This window comes from Miscanthus floridulus, chromosome 18, assembly GCF_019320115.1.
Source record: "Miscanthus floridulus cultivar M001 chromosome 18, ASM1932011v1, whole genome shotgun sequence".
Taxonomy (NCBI): domain Eukaryota; kingdom Viridiplantae; phylum Streptophyta; class Magnoliopsida; order Poales; family Poaceae; genus Miscanthus; species Miscanthus floridulus.
Window position 1 is genome coordinate 40131376 of NC_089597.1, and position 17579 is coordinate 40148954.

At 47.2% G+C, this 17579-nt stretch overlaps 1 pseudogene; it reads left to right on the forward strand.

Moving 5' to 3' along the window:
• Positions 1–5450: 5450 nt before the first annotated feature.
• Positions 5451–8120, forward strand: LOC136523691 (uncharacterized; annotated as a pseudogene).
• Positions 8121–17579: the final 9459 nt, after the last annotated feature.

Here is a 17579-nt window from a genome sequence, read left to right on the forward strand (position 1 = left end):
TGGTTTCCAACGCCGCTCATCTGACCACCGGTGATCAATTCCTGGACACGTGGCTTCCATCGCTGTGGGGTCTGCACCATGCGTGGGTGCAGCCAGCCCGCTGGCCATTCCGCTGGCTGATTCCAGCTGAGGCCCCGTTTAGTTCCCTAATTAGTCCATAATTAGACACTAATTACCAAATACAAACAAAAGTGCTACAGTAGCCGAAAGAAAAAAAAATCGGATCTAAACGGGGCCTGATTCGAGCACTGTAGCCAGCCAAAATCAGCCAGAAGTGGAGCAGCCGAACGGGGTGCTGAGTTTTCTAATTACGGCGTCATGCTCCCATGCATACCAACCTGGATGCGTTCTCTTATGGCTTTGCCGTGCACCACGCCTGCCCCTGCTGCAAGGCGCATCGTCCTGTCGCATGAGAATTGACCTAAGGTCTGGAGTTCGATTGGAGCAAAAGTTTCCCATTGATGAACTCAACGGTCTGGTATTCGCTGCCATCTCGAAGTGGGTAAAAAGCAGAGGATAGGGAAAATGGTGTTCTTGCCCTTACGCAGAAGTCTAATTGTGATTTTACCCTTGTTTTCTCAACTTTGTGATTTTGCCCTTGCTATTTTGAATTGAATCATCCGTTTGCCCCTGGTTTGGATGCCGTCAGATGGTCATGGAATAAATAAATTAAAAAAATTCAAAATCTGAAAAAACAAAGGCGAAAAGACCAAATTGCCCCTTATCCTTATATTCAGCCTCCCTAAGGAAATTGTGCCTTTCTCACGGGCCGGCTGCATCGACCCGGGCGTGGGGGGCATCCGGCGGCGGCGGCGTTGGCAGCGCACAGCGCGCGGTGCGGCAACGGCTCCCGGCGGGGGGCTCGTCGCGCGCGGGGCGGCGGCGGGGCTCGGCACGTGGCGCACGGTGTTGGGGGCTTCGGGCGTGCGGCCGCGGCGCAGCTCCTCCTCCCTCCTTCCCGCTCCCCCCGACGTGGCTCATCCTCCCTCCTTCCCGCTCCCCCCTGGCGCGTCTCCTCCTCCCTCCGCCACACTCCGGCGGCGCGGCTCGCGTGTTAGGATTTGAGGAGTACCGGCGACGGCGCGATTACTGGCGGCGGCGTAGCTCATCCTCACTCCCCCCGCTCCTCCCTAGGCTCGCGCCCGTAGTGGCTGGGGAGCCACGTGGCCTGCGGTGGGCTCTGCCCCGACCCCTCCCCCCGGCTCGCGCCCGCGGCGCGGCTGGGGGCCTCGGCCGCCGCCCGTCCCCCGCCCCACAGGGTCGGCCGTACCGCAGGCGTCGGCGCCGGCGGCGGCCGCCCCCGCTGCGACGGACGAGGTCAGGACGCTCTGGATCGGGGACCTGCAGTACTGGATGGACGAGAACTACGTCTTCGGACGCTTCGCGAACACTAGGGAGGTATGTCACCCGATCTGATTGATGCTGGCGGTGGATGCGTGTGATTTCGATTGTTGCTCTTCACGGAATATATGATGCGCCCGCGCCCTTTGCTGGCGGTGGAGGCTAAGTTAGTTTGTAGTGATTCTAGAACCTATTGTAATGATCAAGCTCTGGGCTATATTTGCGATTGAATCGTTAATTTTAAATTTTGTTTCATGAATTGTTAGCATGATCTGGCGATAGTTGTATATCTCGTAAAATAACTTAAAATTGTTGTTTTCTGTTTTTTTTGCTGCCTATTTCTTCTACCCAAGGGTAATAATGTTTAGCAGCCATTGAGCCATGTTTGTTTTTACCAAGACTATTTATATGCTTCAGTTTGAGTTTCCTGATTGGTGTTTATAGATGTATGCTGCCCATGCATTCATGATTTTCTGACCCTTTACTTCATATTTACATGATTTTTCAGGTTCAAAATGTGAAGCTCATCCGTGACAAGAATTCAGGACAGCTTCAGGGCTATGGTTTTGTTGAATTTACAAGCCGTGCAGCTGCAGAGCGAGTTCTTCAGACATACAATGGACAGATGATGCCAAATGTTGAGTTGACATTTCGGCTGAACTGGGCTAGTGCTGGTGAAAAGCGTGATGATACTCCTGACTATACTATTTTCATTGGAGATTTGGCTACAGATGTTACAGATTACTTGTTACAAGAGACATTCAGGGTTCATTATCCCTCGGTGAAGGGTGCAAAAGTTGTGACTGATAAATTGACAATGCGCACAAAGGGATATGGGTTCGTGAAATTTGGTGATCCTACAGAGCAAGCTCGTGCAATGACTGAAATGAATGGAATGCCTTGTTCTTCCAGGCCTATGCGTATTGGTCCTGCAGCAAGTAGGAAAAATACAGGAGGTGTTGTTCAAGAGAGAGGTAAGCATGGCCAGTCTCATGTCCTGTGATTCTTGTTAGCTTCTACATGTTTGCTGATTGATGCAATTGAGGATACATTTAACTTGTTATGTCGTGCTGGTGCTGCCTACGGCCCGGAGCCGTCGCCCTCCCGCGCCCGCGCACGCGCCAACGCGCGAGGAGCCACCACGGGGCCGACCTGCCGGCTCGTGCACGTGGCCACGGCCAAGCTGCTGGACCTGGGCGCGCACGTAGGCGCCAGACTGGCACTCGCGTACGCTTGCTCTTCCCCGCATCACCGCAAGGATGGCCACGGCGGCGCCTTGCTTCATGGCTCGTCGGGAATGGCCGACGACTTCCTGTCTTGCTCTGACAGCTTGCCCTTGGAGCGTTCCGCACGGCTATAGGTACAGCCTCCTGGTCTTCCTGCGGAGACAGATTGCGACACCGCTGCTATCTCGCGTAGGGACGACCATTGTTCCACCGGCAATGCCGATGCAGCGATCAGTACCAGCACGGTAGTGTTGTCTATAATGAATTTTGGTGATGAAAACAGAAGCAAACGGGGCTCTGATATGGAAGCAACTTGTATGGCGATTACCTTTATTGAAAAAACATGTACTGTATGACATTCCTATGTGGTAAGGTACTAAGGTTATCAGTGCATGCATCTACTTATACAGTTTGTTAACCGATGTTCTACATGCATTCTTATACATTGAAGATTTTTGGTCCCACACAAAAGATTATATCGAAATATTTCAAATAATTGCAAGTTGTGCCAAATATGTTTGACCAAATTTAATCAATTGTCAGCATACAATAAAAAAGTCTAATTCCAAATCAGGGTAAAATCACAATTATGCATAACAAACAGGGGCAAAATCGCATGGGCATTCATGTCCTTTTGTACAAAGTTTAACACCGTTAGGGGTGGATGACGGAGCAGGGGCAAACTGGTGCTTCGTGAATGGCACAGTAGGGGTAAATTCACAAAGTCAAAAAAATAGGGGCAAAATCACAATTTCGATACAAAACAAGGGTACTAACGCAAGAGCCCCTATATTTTAACATGGGTACATACATATATTATTGTTGTGACACTATATTTAGATAACAGTGCAACACATGCTCGTACTTACAATATCGTGGCATTGTATTTCCTTGTAATGCACGGGTATTTTTTGCTAGTAATCCTTATTGCTCTAATCATACACCTTTGGGTTAACCTGAAAGTAAAGTGCAAGAGAGAGGTCCTATCTATATACAGGTTCGTTCCACATGAATAATTTGCTCATATGACGATTTTGGATCGACACACACGTGCACTCATGCACATAATCTCGTGTAACATATGCACACTAGTTGTAAACAATTACGGCAAGGACATGGGAAACTTAGAGTAATTCTAAGGTTTATACACCGACCTCAAGTAAAAAGCGAACTGTACTGTATCTACAGTGTCATCTACGGCCGGGCTGTGTTGTGATGTTAGGCTGACCATACACATGTTGGACCGGGTTTGTGTTCTGATGGGCTAACCATATGTATGCATTAATACATGTAGAGCATTGCGTGTAATAATAGATAAAACATACATTTGCAGCAAATAGTTTAGTCTCTACAGCCTGCTGGTGGAAGATAACACACACATGCGGCTGGAAAGACTATGAGCCGAACGACCTAGCACCTTGTTCTTGCCCTTTTGGTCTTGCTCTCTACTTCAACTTTTTGTGAGGAAAATATCTTTGATGTTATATGGCATACCCCTTTTATGTATGACCCTAATTCTGTTGCTCCTTTAATAAGAATGCACAGGGCACGACAGTGCCACCACCTTGGGTGATCTAGATTTGTTTTGCTCCAGAGCGGTCAACTCCTCTTCTTTTCATCCGAAGGATCCGTATTTATCTTGTGGGAGTCCGTGGCGTGAAGTTGAAGACAAATTTGAGTTATTTGACGGTAGAGTTGTTGGATTCAATGGAGGTAGCACCGTTTAGCACAATGTTAAATTCCTGCCAAATATGTCTAGTTTTTTACGATTCGGTTGTGGGACTTTCCACGTTAAAAATATTTGGGGTTGTTGGTGATATGGGACCCAGAGTACGTACCTCACCACCCTAATATAAGCCCCACTACCATCGGGGTGGGCCGAGGCCGGTGAAGATGAGGCCTACCTGAGCTAGGGTATGACACCAGAATGTGGCGACCAAAGAATACAGCGTAGGAAGCCTGGGCACCGATTTCATCAAGCTAAATAGCCATTTTGTTATTATGTTTTTTTATAACTAACTAGAAAACACATCTGTAACCGATCGCTGTCTATGTAATCACTTGGACTGAATGAGTTTAGTTAGTGCGTCTGTAAGTTGAGATGCTAGATAGCAGTAATGCCAGGTTGTACACCGACCATGCCCCATTCTTTGCGTAGGTTCAGGTCAGCTCCTCACCTCCTATTGTTTGCTTGTACAGACGCTGGTCAGTGTAGTTAGAGAACACAACGGTACCCCTTGCACGGCGAATGCCCCGCCACCGTACTCCTGCGCCAGGGACCACACCGCGAACCCCTGCGGCGTCACATCAAGAGCCTTGCCGCCTGGCTTCCTTCACGAGGACCGCTGCCGCCTGACGACGAGAAATCACAGCTACAGATAAAACATCGTGCGCAACGCTGAGTGCTAATAAAATTTGTGAGTGTGTAGCAGTGGAAACGGGGGCCGGATGGTTGGGGGTACCCTCCATCCTCGGGGCGCGTCTCCACCCAAACGAGCCGGCCGTCGCCAGCGATGGCGAACCCCTCGGCGTCCTCATGGCGGCAGAGACAGAGACGACCGCGGCGCTGATTGGCGACTCCCAGGACCCGTACGGCTGCGGTCGAACTCCATGGTGCCGCCCATGGCGGCGCGGGGGGCATCGCCGCCGGCCAGGGGCGTGTGCTAGGGGTATTCCGCTTGTATGCCACGGAATACCCAAGATTTTTGGAAACAAACATACATACATATAGGTATAACTTGTACAGTTTGCTAGATGTTGCAATCTGGCCCCAAAGCCAACAAAAAGCGAGTAACTATCAGCCCACCAAAGTAAAAAAAGCTCAGCAGCTTTCCTGGCTGCAGGCTGCCGCTCCCAACTCGCATGCACCAATCTCGTGGAGTCATGGAGGCGCGCAGGAGAGAGCAGGGGCACGGCGGCCACCTCGGCGGCTCGGCGCCTCCGCCTCTGCCGTTCGGCCCGTCGCCCCCTTCCCTAGTTCCCCTTGCCCTGAGGCTGCGGCGCTGCGCGAGCGGTCCGGTCGAGGACGAGAGCGACCTGCGCTCCTGCGCCCAGGCGCCCAGCCCTAGCGGCCTAGCATCCCAGCTTCGGAGAGGCGGGCAGGCGGCAACCGAGAGGGCGGCGGCGGGCCCGGCGCTCCGGCATCCCGCGACGGCCACGGTTCGGTTCGGCTTTGGCTCCGGAACCGTTGAAGTTGAAGCAAGGTGAGCACAGTAGCACACACAGTGTCAGATCCATTCTTCAGAGTTAAATTTAGGATTTCGTTTTCTATTTTTTTTGCATTGGATTCTTCATTCTTGTATCATAGATGAAGAAGAAGGGTGCTAGCATATTTGCATTGTTGGAGAAAGCTGCAAAGGCAAAGAAAAACAACTTCCACATCCACACCAAATCCTCCTCCCTGTTGAGGTTGAGAGCCTGTCCCCTGCTGAGAGCAATCTGCAGCTAGCAATTGTGGAAGCACAGGATGATGGTGAAGCAAATGATGAAGCTCGAGCTCCCCAGTCGGACACGGACATAGTTCCCCCAACTCCAATTGTAGAAGATTATGCAACTGATGAAGAGGGTGAAGGTCGGAGCAGATTTGGAAGCAACTTGAGCATGATCCCGGGAAGCGGATACCCATCTCAAGGTATGATGTAATGACCAGGATAGAGTAGAAGGAGGGTTACATTGAGTTGGGGCCATGTCAACCTAAGAACCATGATTTCCCATCTAGAGATATAAGTGGTCATCCACGTCACTTTTGTTGTATTTGGTTAAGGAATATCCTTGGCTTGAGTATAGTGTAGAAAAAGATGCTGCTTTCTGCTTGGTCTGCTATTTGTTTAAGGATAGAACAAAATGCCCCGGTGGAGATACATTTGTGAATGGTGGGTGGCGAAATTGGAACCTTAAATCAAGATTGAAAAAACACATGGGAGCTATCAATAGTGCTCATAATGAAGCTCAAGAAAAATATGATAGGTTCACTACACCTACAACATCAATTCGAGAATCCATTGCTTCAAACACCACACGGTACAAAGCACTGTATAAGCTCCATTTGACATGGACACTCAAGTGCTTGAGGTTTTCTGTTGCACCAAGGCTTGGCATTAGAGGGCATGATGAAAGTGAAGAGTCACTAAACAAAGGAAATTTTCTTGGGCTTTTAAACTGGCTAGCAGGAAAATTGCAGTGGAGCATATGCTTATGAAGTACAATTTGACTTTTGCAATGGTTCGTGGGCAAGGATACGATGGAGCTAGCAATATGAGAGGTAATGCTAATGGGCTGAAGAAACTAATTATGGATGAGTCTCCTTATGCTTATTATGTTCATTGCTTTGCTCATCGGCTACAATTAACTCTTGTTGATGTTGCTAAGGAGAGTGGGGATTGCACTTGGTTTTTTGGACAGCTTGCTATCTTGTTAAATGTTCTTGGCAATTCATGTAAAAAGATGAGAATGATTCGAATAGCTCAAGCTAAGGAACTAATTGATGCATTGGACTTGGAGGAAGTAGAAACCCGGAGGGGTTTGAATCAAGAAATGGGTTTGGGGAGGCCATGTGATACTCGTTGGGGCTCTCACTACAAAACTGTGAATCATGTTATCTCTATGTATCCTGCAATAAGGCGTGTTCTGATCAATATTGGAAAAGAGGATACTACAGCAGAGGCCCAAGCAGCTATGACTATGTTGACATCATTTCGGTCATTTGAGTTTGTATTCATGGCACACTTGATGCAAGAAATATTTGGTTATACCGAGGACTTGAGTAGAGCTTTGCAAAACCAAGATCAAGATATTGTCAATGCTATGGAGCTTGTTGATCTTACAAAGTTTCATTTGCAGTGCTTGCGGGAAGATAGTGGATGGACTGGTTTTCTTGAAAAAGTGACTTCTTTTTGTATAAAGCACAAGATCAAAGTTGCTGATATGGAGGGTCCTTATTATCTTGTTGGGAGACCTAAAAGAGGGTTCTATAATGGCGCAATAAATTATCATCGCTACCATGTTGATATGTTTGTGAGTATCATTGATAGGCAACTTCGAGAGCTGAACGATAGATTTAATGAGGTAAACACATAACTACTTTCTTGCATGGCAGCTTTTAGTCCACTTGATTTATTTGCTGCTTATGATTAAGAGAAGTTGGTTAGACTTGCTACAAAGTTTTATCCTAAGGATTTCACAACTGATGAATTGTCAAAACTTCCATATCAGCTCACTATTTACATTTCTCATGTGCGTAGAGATGAAAGGTTTAAAAATTTAAAGAACCTATGTGAGCTTTCAGTTATGCTTGTTAGCACAAAAAGATATGAGCAATATTATGTTGTCTACAAGCTTCTTAAGTTGGTGCTAATTCTTCCCGTAGCCACTGCCAGTGTTGAAAGAGTGTTTTCTACGATGAATTATGTGAAGAACAAGCAAATGAATAAAATGGGTGATGAATATTTGAACAATTACTTGGTCACATTTATTGAGAGGGAATTCTTCAGTCAAGTGAAAGATGATGATATTATTAATCAATTCCAAAAAGGGGGCCGTAGAGTTATATTTTAGTAGTTTTGATATTTTGTAATCTTTCTTAATTATTAGAGACAATGGCACTATGCCCCTATATTCAGAGGTTGTACTTTGCTTATTACTATTGCACATTAATCGAAATTTTTTATGTACGCGGAATACCCAGCTATGAAATCCTGGCTCCGCCACTACCGCCGGCAGGTCGCGATCGAGCGGGCGGCAGGTTAGGGGAGCGGATGAGGGAGAGGCTCAGAGACGCCGGGACAGGGACTAGGAGAGTGGGAGTGCTTGCTGCTTGGCAGAGCGATGCAAGTCAGTGTGTTGACTGGTCAAAGTCAAATGCTCTTTTATACCGCCTCAGAATGATTTTTTATTTAAAATAACTAATATTTAATAGCAAGTGTCCAATTAAATTTTTAGAAAATAGCCACCTGCAAAAAATAATAGTGTGGCAAATGAAAATTATCAAACGACATGACTAATAAGACAATCTCAGTGAGAATTTTATGGCTCTGTTTCTAAGACTCCATGGTATTGAAAACAATGTAAACAAGTTTCATCTCTCATGAAACTCATTTCATTCCATGAAACTATATATTTTCATCTCTCTCTCTTTTTAAACAATGCCACATCAACTTATTTAATATCTATGAAACTCACATTGAGACTGACCTAATACACACAATAGTGTTTGGTTCTATGAACAATTTCCACGTGTGAGGTTGTGCCACGCTATTTTATTTGATGCAACTTATAGGCAAATCATATCGTTTTGCTTGGCGTGCGTGACCGATAGATGATTCAGACTATTTTGTTATTTTATACAGTGTGACTGATATATGAGGCATGCCATTTTGGTTGGCATGACTGAGAAGTGTCAAAGACTAAATTTTTTCTTGTTGATGCAAAACAAAAGACCTATGACCTTCAAAAATCTTGTAATTTTTAAGTAGTTGTAAAAAAGAAGCATATTTTGCTTGAGCGGGCACCTTTTCTTGTTGATGCAAAACAAAAGACCTATGACCTTCAAAAATCTTGTAATTTTTAAGTAGTTGTAAAAAAGAAGCATATTTTGCTTGAGCGGGCACCGTAGTTTTTTTTTGGGTTATTGATCTATGCCATTATAATTTCTTCGTTTCTGAAAACGTCATTACTATTCATCTATTTGGAAGCATGCCATTATAATTCTTCGTTTCCCACAAAAATGCCACTGAATACGTATGGACACAGTCTGGGCCCAGCTGCAGGCGTATACGAAGACGTATACTTCATCTCCCCTGTCACTGACACGCGGGCCCCACATGTCATCTTCTTCCTCCTCTTCTTCGAATCTCTCTCTCTGGTTCTCTCTCTCCATCCCGAGCGCCAGGCCGTAGCGGGTCGCTGCCTCCGCGGGTTGCCCATGGCGATGGCCGGTGCCGCCGCCGTGGGTCGCTGCCTCCTCCTCTCCCGCCCGTCCCCTTTTGGCTCCGCCTCCTCCGCGCCGCCCTCTCCACCGCCGCCCCCACCCTCGGCCCCACCTCCACTCCCGCTCCCCCTCCGCGGCACGAGCTCCTCCTCGAGCGCCTCCGTCTCCGCCACCTCAAGGACGCCTCGTCCCCTGGCGTCCCGAGGCCCACCTCGAGGGCCGCGGAGCGAAGCTCGCAGCAGGCGAAGGGGAAGAGGATCGAGGCCGCCGAGAGCTTTGAGGACCTCGGCCTCGGGGAGGAGGTGATGGCCGCGCTCGGGGAGATGGGCATCTCCAAGCCGCGAGCAGCAGCAGCAGCACAAGCCCTCCTTGCTCCAGCGCCTCCACCAAGCACCGCCGCCGCCATTGCTGGGGTCGACCCGAGCTCGTCGATCTCCTCGCACAAGCCATCTTGCGCCCTTCCGCTGCTTCCATCGGCTTCGCAAGCGCTCCCTCTCCGGCTCTATCTCTCACGGCAGCCCGCCATTATACGCCATTATACGGCCACGGCGAGCAGCAGCAGCAGCACGCCGAGCAGCGCCGCGGGCGAGCATCAGCAGCGGCCTGGGCTGGGGGCGGGGAAGGGGCCGTGCCTGCTGGAGCTCACGGGGACGGGGATGGGACCGTGCCTGCCGTATCCATGGAGGAGGAGGGTCCGCCGGACGCCGGCCATGGAGGAGGAGGCGCCCGCCACCGGGGAAGGCCGAGCAGCAGCGGCACGCGGGGTCACGACAGCGGCTCGTCGGCTCGCTCGCAAGCCCGCAGCCGCCGCCGCCGGCAGCGCCCGCCGTGGCCGCGTCGGGATGGAGAGAGAGAGAGCCAAAGAGAGAGATGAGGAAGAGGAAGATGACATGTGGGGCCCGCGTGTCAGTGACAGGGAGATGAAGTATACGTCTTCGTATACGCCTGCAGCTGGGCCCAGGCTGTGTCCATACGTATTCAGTGGCATTTTTGTGGGAAACGAAGAATTATAATGGCATGCTTCCAAATAGACGAATAGTAATGGCGTTCTTCAGAAACGAAGAAATTATAATGGCATAGATCCAATTAACCCTAGTTTTTTTAGTTTAAAATTTTGTTTTTTTTTTCCACAAGTTTTCGGTTAAGCTACATGGTATCCGTCCTGGTTTAAATTAAGCCAACGGTGGATCATGTGTATGTTGGTGTGATCTTTGGGAAGTCCAATCTTGCGTCTAGCTTTTAGAGCTCCCATGTAAGCCCATCGTTTGAATACAAGATTTTCCAAACGGTAGTAATAGAAAACAAATGGGATTTCAAATCCTCAAGAATAGAGAACGGCAGTTAAGTGTGGGTAGTGAATGCGCGTTAGAACCCCGTAGTCAACGAAAATCAAGTAGAGGAAACCCTTGGCCAAGCATGCATATATATGCCGTCCACTTCATGCAACCTATATTCAGCGCCCACAGGTTTGACCAATGGCGTGTTGAAGGCTCCCATACTACACACACTGTAATTGATGTGCTAGGCCTGCCACGACAATCAGCGCGCGCGGTGCATGAGAAAGGTAAAACTAAAGCGATGTAACTCTGTCACGGGGTTCGATGGTGTGGAGATCCACGGCGCGCATGGGTACCTCCTGGAGCAGTTCATGAAGGATGGAACCAACGACCGTGATGACGAGTACGGTGGCAGCCTTGAGAACCGGTGCCGCTTCGCGGTGGAGGTGATCGATGCTGTCGTCCACGAGGTGGGCGCGCACCGCGTGGGCGTTAGGCTGTCTCCGTTCCTCGACTTCGTGGAGTGCGCCGACTCTAACCCGGTGGCGCTCGGTGAATATATGGTGCAACAGCTCAATAGGCACGAGGGGCTACTCTATTGCCATATGGTGGAGCCACGGATGGCCAATGTCGTTGACGGCCGCAGGCAAATCCCTCATGGGCTTCTACCGTTTCGGCAAGCCTTCAACGGCACGTTCATCGCTGCAGGTGGGTACGATCAGGAGGAAGGCAACAAGGTGGTCGATGACCATTACACTGATCTCGTTGCCTACGGGAGACTCTTTTTGGCCAATCCAGACCTGCCTAGAAGGTTTGAGTTGGGTGCACCCTTGAATGAGTACAACCGGGCAACTTTTATCACTCAGGATCCTGTCATTGGCTATACGGACTACCCATTCTATGAGGACAACCATGTTTGATTATGTAGCTCATCGATTCGATGGCGTGATTGATTACTAGTAGTGTATACCTCCTGCCCCGTCGCCTAAAGCTGAAAGCATAACGCCATTAGATCGTAGAATATTCACTCTCACGGGGTCAAACCCATGCCCTTAATTTCACAGCTTTAATCATTTCGCTGATACATGTATGTGAAGTTGTGAACTCATCCCATATGTATAATTAAAAGGGTTGAATACCCTATACAAGTTTTTCCAAGGCAATAAAATAAAGCAATATGGGGATAATTTAAATACTATTTGGCTTATCAGGCTTGCAGCCATAACCGTAGTTATAAAAAAAACCATCTTACCGTTACTAATTGTATTGAAGGCTCACGTGACATGCTAGAAACAAAATCTAAAAGCTTTAATCATCATTGATAATAATAGACAATATATCTATTTTCTTTTTACAGAATAATTGGTCACCACTGACATCAGAGTATCTCCAGTGATAATACCTCTAAATCTGGGGCCCTACATGTCGTAGGGGCTTTTCCTGCTGTCTGGACAATGATTTCAAGGTTTAACTCCAGCAACAACAACCCCAAGATCTGAGCCTATAAACATTTTGTTAATATACACTGACATGTTAAAAGGTTATTGTTTGGTTTTGGTAATTGAGTGACAACCTAGGTGGACTAATATGTGGTTAAGTGATTTACACAGAAGATTTGTCCACAAGAACACTTGTGTGAGCAACTCATACCATAGAGGTGAAATAGCTTGGATATGTTGCATAGCTCACGCATGTGATGATGGAGCTTATTGCATATGAGACATGACATGGAGTCACGTGACTAAGGTGGAAAAGATCAAGACAAGACTTGGCTTGATGGACCGTTTGCAGGAGTGAAGGGCAAGTCGTGGACTTGGCGCCGATGGACCGAGGCAACGGTGAAGAGCAAATGAGGTCAAGATCAATGGACCAATACGGTAACGTGATGATATGAAGTGGATCATATCATTTGTGATTATGTTGGTGCATGTGTTGCACCGACATCGAAGGAGATGAAATGGAATGCGCAAGAAAAAGTTATAACCTATAGGGTATTTTATTTCACCGGTCATAGGTGTGTAGAGAAGTTTATGATCGGGTTTAGGATAGATGGCCGTACTATCAAGAGGGGCAAACTTGTTTACATATCGGTCATCTAATACCACTCGAGTGATCTAACTTTGCACCGTTGCTAGGATCGAGTGGCGTGGTGAATTGAGTGACTAATCATTTGAAGAACATTTATGAAAAGCTAACACACATGCACAAAATGTTGATCACTTAGTGGTGTTGGCACATTTGCATAGGAGAAGTTATTAGTGTTGAAACGGATCAAGTTGGAGAGGAAAGGGAGAAGAAAAGGGCTAGTTATGGTTGTCCGAGGGTCCGAAGTTGCAACCTAACTCGTAGCCAAATCGCAGCCATTATAGAGGGTGGCACCGCCCTTTCCGATGGCCAAAAAGTGGGCAACGCCATCCTAGGGCGGTGCCAGGGGCGGTGCCAGAAAACAATAACAACACCCTTTCGTATTTTGGGCATAACTTCTAGCTCCGAACTCCGATTTCGATGAACTAGGACTTTTCCAAAAGCTAACGAATAACTCTACAGCCTTGAAGTGATGGATTTCAATTTGGAGAAAGTTTTGGTCACCGGACTGTCCGGTGACCATAGCGGTGTGGCACCGCCACTTCTTTCCAGAGAGGGGGGAACTTGGTCGGGGGCACCGCCACCCCTAGGGCGGTGCACCGCCACCCTATGTCCGGTGCCAAATCAGCCAATGGCTATTTCAAAGTAGCCGTTGCAATTTGACTGTTAGGGCATCGCCACCCTATGTCCGGTGCCCGCACGTTGCTGTCCGGTGCCTGCGCAGAAATATGTTCTAAGGCTCCAACGACTTTATTTGGCTTGGGGGCTATAGATAGAGGTGGAGCTTGGGCTTGGCTGAGGTTGAGCACCTTGGGGATGTGTTGCCCTTGTGTGTACTTGGTTTGAGAAGCCTCTAACTCACTTGTGCTTGCGAGAAGTGTGAATCCATTGTAATTGAGTGATTCTAGTGCGTTGCATTGTGAGATTACTGAAAGCATCTAGGCCCCTAGTTGGATTTCGGTGATTAATGTCAATACAATATTACTATGACTAACGTGTGTTTTGCAGAGGCAATAAAGTTAGGTCATGGTAATGGAGATCGATTGGGCAATCGAGGTGGTCATGCCCCTACGATGGAAATCATTTCGGTTTTCAAAGGGTGGATGACAAGGTTAAGGATGACTAGTTCTAAGTGTCGATTGGAGTTGGAGAGACACTTAGAGTAGTTTAGGACTTTGTTTTTCCTTTGGCCATACTATTAAGGGGGGTATGAACGGGTAGCTTGACCTAGTTGAGTCTAGTGAGTTAGGTGTGGTGCACACTTGTTGAAACTAGCTCTAGGTAGCTCCTACGAATGCCTAAGATCCATTGGAGCAAACTTCATTCACATATGATCGAGAGTTGGAAGTGAATGGAGGATCAAATGCTGACCGGACACTGGCTCCGGTGTGACCGAACGCTGGCCACAGGGTCCGGTCAGTTCATTTGATCAAGAGACTGTGTTCGGTGCGACCGGACGCTGGAGATGTCAACTGACCGGACGCTGAAGTTCAGCGTCTGGTCGACTCCAGTAAGGTTCCAGAGAAGAGAATCTGTGACCAGACGCGTCCGGTCAGTACTGACCGGACCCTGGAGGTTCAGCGTCCGGTCGAGTACAGTAAGCATCCAGTGAGGGTTTAATGCGACCGGACGCGTCCGGTCAGTGGTGATCGGACGCTGCCAGCGTCCGATCAACACATATTCACTGGTTCGTGGTTTGAACTAACCGGAGCATCCGGTCAACATGACCGGAGCGTCTGGTCACCCCGCAGAAGCTCATAATGGTTCATTTTTTAGGCTACCTTATAAATAGAAGCTCCACTCGTGTGTGGAGTTACTTTTGCTCATTCCAATAGCTGAGAAACACGTTTGTGAGTGCCAAGAAGAGCAAGGTCCTAGTGAGGTGATTGAGATTTGAGAATCCAAGAGAGTAGCCTCATTAGTGAATCAAGAGTAGCAAAGTGTGCATCCATCTTCTCATTAGGCTTCGCGTGGTCAAGTGAGAGTTCGTGCTTGTTACTCTTGGTGATCGCCATCACCTAGACGGCTTGGTGGTGATTGGGAGCTTGGTGATCATCCGGCGGAGCTTGTGAGTGACCCAACTCAAGTTGTGAGCGGTTTTGGGTGATTCGCCGCGACGGAGTGCCAAAGAATCAACCCGTAGAGAGCACTTGATCCTTGCGCGGATCAAGGGGGAGCTACACCCTTGCGCAGGTGCTCCAACGAGGACTAGTGGGGAGTGGCGACTCTCCGATACCTCGGCAAAACATCACCGCGTTCCTCTCTCTCTATTTACCTTGAGCATTTACTTTGAGCAATTCAATACTTGTTCTTACATTCATAGAATTACCATGCTAGAGTAAGTTTGGAACATAGGTTGCAAGTCATTTGTGCGTTAGATCAATAGAAACACTTTTCTAGGCACAAGGGGTTAATTGGGCTATCCGTAGGATTTGATTATTGCAAAAAAATTTAGAATTAGCCCAATTCACCCCCCCCCCTCTTTGGCATCTTGATTCTTTCAATTGATATCAGAGCCTCGTGCTCACGTTTTAAGCTTAATCGCTTTGAGCAAGATGTCTCACGGGGATGGACCTCCTCCTATATTTAAGGGAGATGACTTTCCATATTGGAAAATCCGCATGGAGGCGTACTTAGAAGCTCTAGATGTTGATATTCTTAGAGCTGCCTCTCAAGGCTTCCAAAAACCTCGGGATGCTACTAACCTACAAGGCGATGAGGTTAACTATGAAAAATGGAATGCAAAGGCTCGAAACACCATCTTTAGAGGCCTTTGCAAAGATGTGTTCAACTGTGTAAGGAACCACAAAGACGCCCATGTACTATGGTCGGACGTTTGTGCGCTCCATGAGGGAACCAAGAGTGAGCGTGAGTAACGCTATCATCTAGTAATCAAAAAGCTAAATTCATTTGAGATGCTTCCCAAAGAAAGTGCTAATGAGATGTACTCTCGTTTAAATGTTCTTGTAGAGGAAGTCAATGGGCTTGGACTTACTCAAATGTCGCCATCCGACGTTGTAAGAAAGATCTTGAGTGTCCTCCCCATTGACAAATATGGGCACATTGTGACCGTGCTACATCAAGGTGATCTTTCTGCCACTACACCAACATAAATCTTGGGAAAGATCAATGCTCATGAGATGTACATGCACATCACGCCATAAGATGGCTCATCCTCTACAAAGAAGAAAGAGAAGGACTTAGCATTCAAAGCTAGCCAAGATAAGGGCAAAGCAAGACTTGAGTATGAGAGCTCAAGTGATGAAGATGATGAAGAAAGTCTTGCTCTCATGGTGAAGAAGACTGCCAAGATGCTAAAGAAGCTAAACAAGAGTGGCATCAAGTTTGACGGCAAGAAGAAGAAGTTCTTCACTAGCTCAAGAAGAAAACCAATCTCTGAGATGGATTGCTACAATTATGGCAAACTTGGCCATCTAGCTCATCAATGCACAAAGCCCAAGAAAGACAAGTTCAAGAACAAGGGCAAGAAAGATGACTCAAGCAATGAAGATGAAGATGAGAAGAAAAAGAACAAGCCATACAAGAAGAGAGATGGCAAAAAGAGGGACTTCTACAAGAAGAAGAAGAGTGGCAAGGCCTATATCATTGGTGATTGGCTCACGGACATTGATTCATCTAGTGGATCATCCGATGATGATAGTGACAATGAGAAGGTGGCCGCCATTGCTATTGATCTTTCATCTTCACCGGCACCATCGCCATCATCCTCTACACACCTATGCCTTATGGCCAAGGGTGAATGCAAGGTATCAAATGATGATGATAGTAGTGATGATGAACATGCTAGTGATGATGATAGTGATAGCGATAGCGATGATGATGATTCACCTTCATATGATGATCTTATTAAAATACTAAGAAAATACACTAAGATCATTAGAAAGAGTAGAGCTAAAAATGAAAAGCTTGACGCTAAAAATGATTCGCTCTTAGCTAAATGTGATACATTGGAAAAGGCTAATGTTGAGCTCAAAGAAACAAATGATTCTATATCATCCAAACTCAAGGAGCACAAATCTTCTAAGAAAGAGCTTAAAGATAAACATGATAAACTTGAGTGGGTGCACAATGAGCTCATCACTAGTCACAACAAGCTAAAAGATGAATATACAACTCTAAAGATCAATTATGATACTCTTGTTATTGCTCAAGAATTCTTACCAAATGAGCCACATGATGCTACTAACCATGTTGTTAAGATTGATATAGCTACCTCATGTGATGATTTAATTGATGAGAGCATTGAGCATGGATCTAGTAGCAAAGGCAAGCAAGTGGTTGAGTGCAATGACTATGATGAGTGTGTCAAGCTCAAGAGTGATAATGAGAAGCTCATGAAAGATCTTGAAGAGATGAAAAGCCACAACATCATTGTGCTAGAAACTCTTGATCATGACAAAGAGTTGATCCTTGAGAATGAGAAGCTCAAAGAAGAAAACAAGAAGCTCAAGGAAGAGAAGAACAATGATGTTCCCAAGGAAGAGAACAAGAAGCTCAAGATGGAGAAAGAGCATCTCAAGGTGGGATTGAGCAAGTTTGCTAGAGGCAAGCATCTCCAAAGTGAGCTACTCATGAACACCGTCATGAAGATGGATAGAAGTGGCATTGGATATGTGGCAAGTGTAGAGAAGAAGAAGGCTCAAGCTCAACAACAATAATCAAAGCCAAAGCCAAAGCCAAAGAGATGTTTTGAGTGTGGACAAG